The sequence below is a fragment of the Chrysochloris asiatica genome, unplaced genomic scaffold (genome assembly GCF_000296735.1).
Source record: "Chrysochloris asiatica unplaced genomic scaffold, ChrAsi1.0 scaffold00015, whole genome shotgun sequence".
NCBI lineage: Eukaryota > Metazoa > Chordata > Mammalia > Afrosoricida > Chrysochloridae > Chrysochloris > Chrysochloris asiatica.
In genome coordinates, this window is record NW_006408533.1 from 31,514,227 (window position 1) to 31,520,226 (window position 6,000).

A 6,000-nucleotide genomic window follows, 5' to 3' on the forward strand; every position below is an offset into this window, starting at 1 on the left:
ATTACAGTCATTTTGCTATTTGTTTTTTGTGTAGTGCTACTGGTTTCTTTATTCTATATGCCTTCCTGTGCTGAATTCACTTTTCGGGTGCTTTTTCTTGTCAATTTCTTCATAGTTTGAATGCTTCCAAAATCTTCCTGGATTTTCCTTTTCTTGATTTGATATGAATGGTGTATTATTTTGAGGTTACCCTTTACTTTATTCATTTCTTTCTCATTTGAAAACAGTCTGTTTTAACCTGAAATCTACCTGACCCATTTACCACATGAAACACTGTAATTATAGTTTTCTCTCCTTTTACTTTGTAGTTGTCCTGATCATAGACTGACATCCCAGATTCTCTATTTTCAGTCTGGTAGTTTTGTTCTACTCTGGACACTTCTATATCTGGATTGGATTTTAGGTAGTATTGCCATAGATGTCAATCTCTAGTTGTTGTCTGCCCTTGTTGGTTCTCAGTCCAAAGAAGTCCCTTTAGTATATTTTGGAGCATTGGCTTGGCTTTTACAAAGTCCTTTAATTTTTGTTTATCCTGAAATGTTCTAATTTCACCATCATATTTGATGGACAGTTTTGCTGGGTATATGATTCTTGGTTGGAAGTTTCTTTCTTCCAGAATTTTGTATGTCTCCCCATTGCCTTCAGAGCTTAATTTTATTGGTTTTCCTTTGTAGGTAATGTTTCACTTTTCCTTAACTGCTTTCAAGAATATTTCCTTATCTTTGGTTTTGGAGAATTTGATTATGATAGATCTTGGTGATTTTCTTTTGGGAGGTCTGTCCTGCCAGGAGTCCTGGTGTGGCACTGTGGGCTAATGCATCAGACTGCAAAGTCGTTTGAATTGCAGGATCAGTGGTTCAAGCTCGTCAGCTGCTCCTTGGAAACTCTATACAAGGTTGCTATGGGTTGGAATTGACTCGACAGCACTTAACAACAACAACAATCTTGCCTGGGGTTAATTCAGCTTCTTGAATGCGTCTCATCCTTCATGATGTTTGGGAAATTTTCTTCCAGCATTTCTTTGAGTATCTTTATCTTTTCTGTGCTTTTTTTTTTTTTTTTAATATATCTTTCTGCTCTGGAATTCCAATACCCCAATAGCCATAGGATATTCCTCTTCATGTTGTCCCACATGAATCATAGACTTTCTTCAGATCTTTTTTGTTCTTTTTTTCTGATTCTTCTTCTTCTTATTGAGAGATTTATCTTCAACCTTTCTAATTGTAGCTTCCATTGATTCAGTCCTATTCCTTTGCCCTTTCAGTGTATTGTCAATTTCTGCTATATTAGTACTGAGCATCTGGACTTCTGTTTGGAGGTTTTGTATTGTCTCCAATGCTGTATCTATTTTGTTTGATTGTTCCTGTAGTGCTCTTCTGAATTTTTCCTTGTTTTCCTCAATCTTTCCATGAAACATTTAAATGTACCTCAATAGCATTCTCCTGAATTCTTTTTCAGATAGGTCCAATGCCTTTTCTTCCTCAAAAGCAATTTTTAGCTCTTTCTCTTGGTTGTTTGAGGTACTCTGTCTTGTTTCTGTGTGCGAATAGAAAATTTCTGCAGCTTTTTAGGCATTGTGGTGTAGTTATATTTGTATTAAATTGATGAATGTATGTTGGTGTATTCTTAGGCACTTACTAATTGCCTCCTGGTGGGTGTGATCAGGAGATGAGCATCTCTGTTCACTGTTCATACAGTTGAATTCAGAGTGGTTTAAACAGATGTTGGTTGTTGTCATTGCTGTGGTATATAGCAGCTGGTATTGGCTCTCGCCCAATTGGTAGGGTTGTAGAGAGTATGGTTGTGGCTTGAGTATATGACCATATTTGTTGTCCTCTTTTGTGTTATGTAAGAAGGGAAACAAAGAAACAAAACAAAATTTAAAAAGCCCTTACAGTGAAGAAAAAAAACACAGCAAAAACTGAATGGCTTTCTCTCCATCAATAGGCGATGTGCTCTGCCACCTACTGGGCTCTTGCCTTCACAGCCACCTGGGAAAGTTCAAATTGGCCTTGCTGTGTCTGGTAGGCCCACACAGATTGCCTGCCTCCTTCCCCCTCCTCCCCCACTTTTTTTTTAATCTACCCCAAGTGTCCATTCAGTCCCTCTCCTAGTGAGAGCCAGTCCAGGGCTGGCCACAGTCAACTTTGCAGATTTGCATCAGAGTCGGTCCTAGTGGAGTTATTGTATAACTCCTTCCTGGGGTTTACAACCTCTAAGTGGTTCCAACAGCCTGGAAAGCAGGCGTTTTCCTGGGGTTGTACGCTAGTGGGGGAGGGGGGGAGAAAGAGAGAGCTAGAGAGCGAGAGAGCGAGAGCGAGAGAGCGAGAGCGAGAGCGAAATAAATTGCACCTTTGATTCCTAGGTTTCTGCAATGCAGGTTCTGTAGGCTGCGACTGCTCATCAGTCACCTTCTCTCTTGCTGTGTCTATTCAGCTCTGTCTCCTAGTAAGCCCTCAATCACTTTTCTAGCTGTTTCTTTGGAGCACAGAATTCTGGGGCTGTCTTCTGTATATGTCTTGTCTGGTTGTCTGTATCTTTACTGCAGAAAGCCTAAACAGTCTCTCTGCCTAGTCTGCCATCTTTTTTTCCCCATTCTTGAGGAGTTTTTTTGTTCTGCTTTTTTCTTGCTCTAAACCTGGAATTTGGAAACTATTAGACCTGGTAGATGTTTTCCTATTCATTCTCAGAACTCAGCATTTCTACTCACCACCCTTATTTTGCACATTTATGTTTTGTGCTTGGTTTCTGAGATTATGATAACATGATCCTAACAACTCAAGATGTCTGAATTTTGTTTAAAAGGTCTTGTTTTGTTAAGAGTGGACTCACAGTTAGAACAATTCTTGGGATGATAATCAATGAAAAGATTGCTTTTTCCTTCCTCCAGCCTTCAGTCCTCCACCAGCTGGCATGGTAAGCAGTTATTTTCAGATGTCAAACCAACTTCCATTTCTGTGATAACCTTATTTAGTCATGAATTGTATTTGCTAAAGTTTGGCTCTTGAATCAGCACTAGATTGCAAACCACAAGGTTGGTGGTTGAAACCCACCAGCTGCTCCTTGGAAACCTTATAACAGGTTGCTATGAGTCAGAGCTGACTCAACAGCACTCAACAACAACAACAATTCAAAAGGAGAAAATGATGAAGTAAAAATGCTTAACAGTTCTAACTGACAGGGACGGAGTTTTCACATTAAGGATCAAGCCCATCCCCTCAGTACACAGGGTTGATAGGGATGGGCACCTTAGACATTGGCTACCAAAAATGGGTGGCTGGCTTCCAAGAGTGTGCTTAGTTTCAGAATGAGGGGGTAAGGCAGAATCCCCACTGAATAGTTTTTCTCTAGATGAATCTAATGAAAGGGGATGGGGGAAGATAGGGGTAGGATTCATTTGAATCAATAGTGAGTAATTGTTATCATGATGATTTGAGATTGTTACAGCTATAAAGGTAGAAGATGTGAAAGAAAAATGGGGAAGTAGTTAATCTTTCATTTCAGGAACAGACAACCCCATCAAGAAAGAAGAGCATCAGTGGAGCATGAGATCCTGCCTAGAAAAGCGGTGCCAGCGGAAGCAATGGCATGGAGAGATAGAGCAGCTGCAGGCTCTAGTCCCATGGATGGAATAAGGCTGTGTGCCTGCAGGCAGGAGACTGACTTGCAGAATATGTCCTTAGGATATTCAAATGAATATATATTTTTTGTTTTGTATGTGCACATCAAATCTTTTGCTATGTTCATTTGTGAGATATAAGATGTAAAAGGGAAGTCACAAGGAGGAAGTAGGATAACCATTGTTTCAGGGAGGGATTTATAATCATTGAGATGATTGAATGTAAAGCTAATGATCTTGTCTGTTAACTTTCACTCAATTCACAATAAAATGTTTTTTTTTTTAAATGCTCTCTATAAGAGACATATCTTACACATAAAACCAGAAATCAACTAAAAATCAAAAATTGGAAAAAATATATCAAGTTAATGGCAATCAAAAAATGAGAAGGAACGGAGATAGGACTCTTGTGGTACAATAGTGAATAATTGCTATCAGGACTGACTGTGAGGGTTGGAAATGTAAAGGTAGACGTTTTGTAGCAAAAGGAGGGGAGTGGTTGACTTTGCAGTCCAGGAGCAGAGGTCCCTCGGACCATCAAAGGAGAAGAGTGAGTGCGGGACTCTTCCCAGAGAATCCATGATGCCAGAGATGGAGGCAGAGACGATGAAGTGAAGAAATTGAGCAGCTGGGGACTCTAGACCCAGAGAGGGAGAGAGGCTGTGTGCTGATGACCGAGGGGCAGGCTTGCAGGGTATATACACTTTGGTTGTTTGATGATGCATGGAGGAGACCGTAACCATGGCAATGAAATGATATACGATAGGATGAGTGTAAAGCTAATGTTCTCCCATGTAAACTATCACATCATTCACAATAAAACATTTTTTAATAATACAAGTAGATACATGGACAGATAAACATATACACAGGCTGAATGGGTATGGTAAGTAGAGTGGGAGCTTGACCACAAATATTTAAGGGCTAGACAGAAAATGTTTGTACATGGGTATTGACTTTTGTCACTAATCGTTTGTAAGTTTGTTGTACTATGGTGGCTTGCTTGTTCCTGTGATGCTGGAAGCTATTTGAAATATAGCAGGGTCCCACCTAATGGAAAGGTTTCAGGGGAGCTTCCCAACTAACAAAGATAAAGAAGGAGAGGCAAACTACTTCTGAATGTTTAGCCAATATGATAGTCTTATGAATAGCAGTAGAACAATGTGACAAATTAAAAAAAAAAAAAGATCAGGAGTGGCAGTTTTAATCTCTGATGATATATATATAGCTGGGAAAGCAAAAACCAGCATAAGAGACAAAGAAGGACATTATACAATGATAAAGGGTTCAATTGAACAAGAGGGTATAACCATAATAAATATTTATGACCCCAATTAAAGAATCTCAAAATACATTAACTCTAGTAGAACTGAAGAAGGAACTAGACAACTATGCAATAATAAGGAGATTTTAATGCATCACTTTTGATGAAGGACAGAACAACTAGAAAGTAACTCAACAAAGACACAGAAGAACTAAATACTATAAGCAAACAACCTGACCTCAAAAACATACAGAGCACTCAACGCAACAACAGCACAACATACATTCTTTTCCAGTGTATATGGGACATTCTCCAGAATAGACCACATATTAGGTCATAAAATAAACCTCAAAAATTTTAAAACATCAAAATACTCCAAAGCTGCTTCTCAGATCACAACACTATAAAATTAGAAATCAACAATAGGAAAATCAAGAGGAAAAAAATCAAATATATGGAAACTGAACAACACCCTGCTTAAGAGTTACTGGGTAGGGGAGGGTAGAGCATGGGCTTCTAGGATATGCCCTTTGGTCGGAAGACGAGGCATGGAGGGAATTGGAACCATGGCAATGTAATGATATACGATGGAATGAATATGGAACTGAGGTTCTCTCATGTAAACTATCATATAATTCACAATAAAGCATTTAAAAAAAAAAAAGAGTTACTGGGTAATAGATCAAATAAAAAAATGAAATGAAAAGATTTCTAGAATAAAGAGAATAAAACAAAACATACCAAAACCTTTGGGACACAACAAAAGCAGTGCTCAGAGGTCAATTTATAGCAACAAATGCAAACATCCAAATAAAAGTAAAAAGCAAATTTAACACTTTAACCCAACATCTTCAACAATTAGAAAATGAAGAGCAAAGTAAGACTGCTGTCACCAGAAGAAAAGAAATAATGATTGTTGTTGCTTTGTTGTTAGGTGCCATCGAGTAGGTACCGACCCATAGCGACCTTATGTACAACAGAATGAAACACTGCCTGATACTGGGCCAACCTCACTACTGTTTACACGCTAGAGTCCATCAATGCTGCCACTTGGCCAATCCATCTCATTGGGGTCTTCCTCTTTTTCTCTGACCCTCTACCTTAAAAACATGATAGC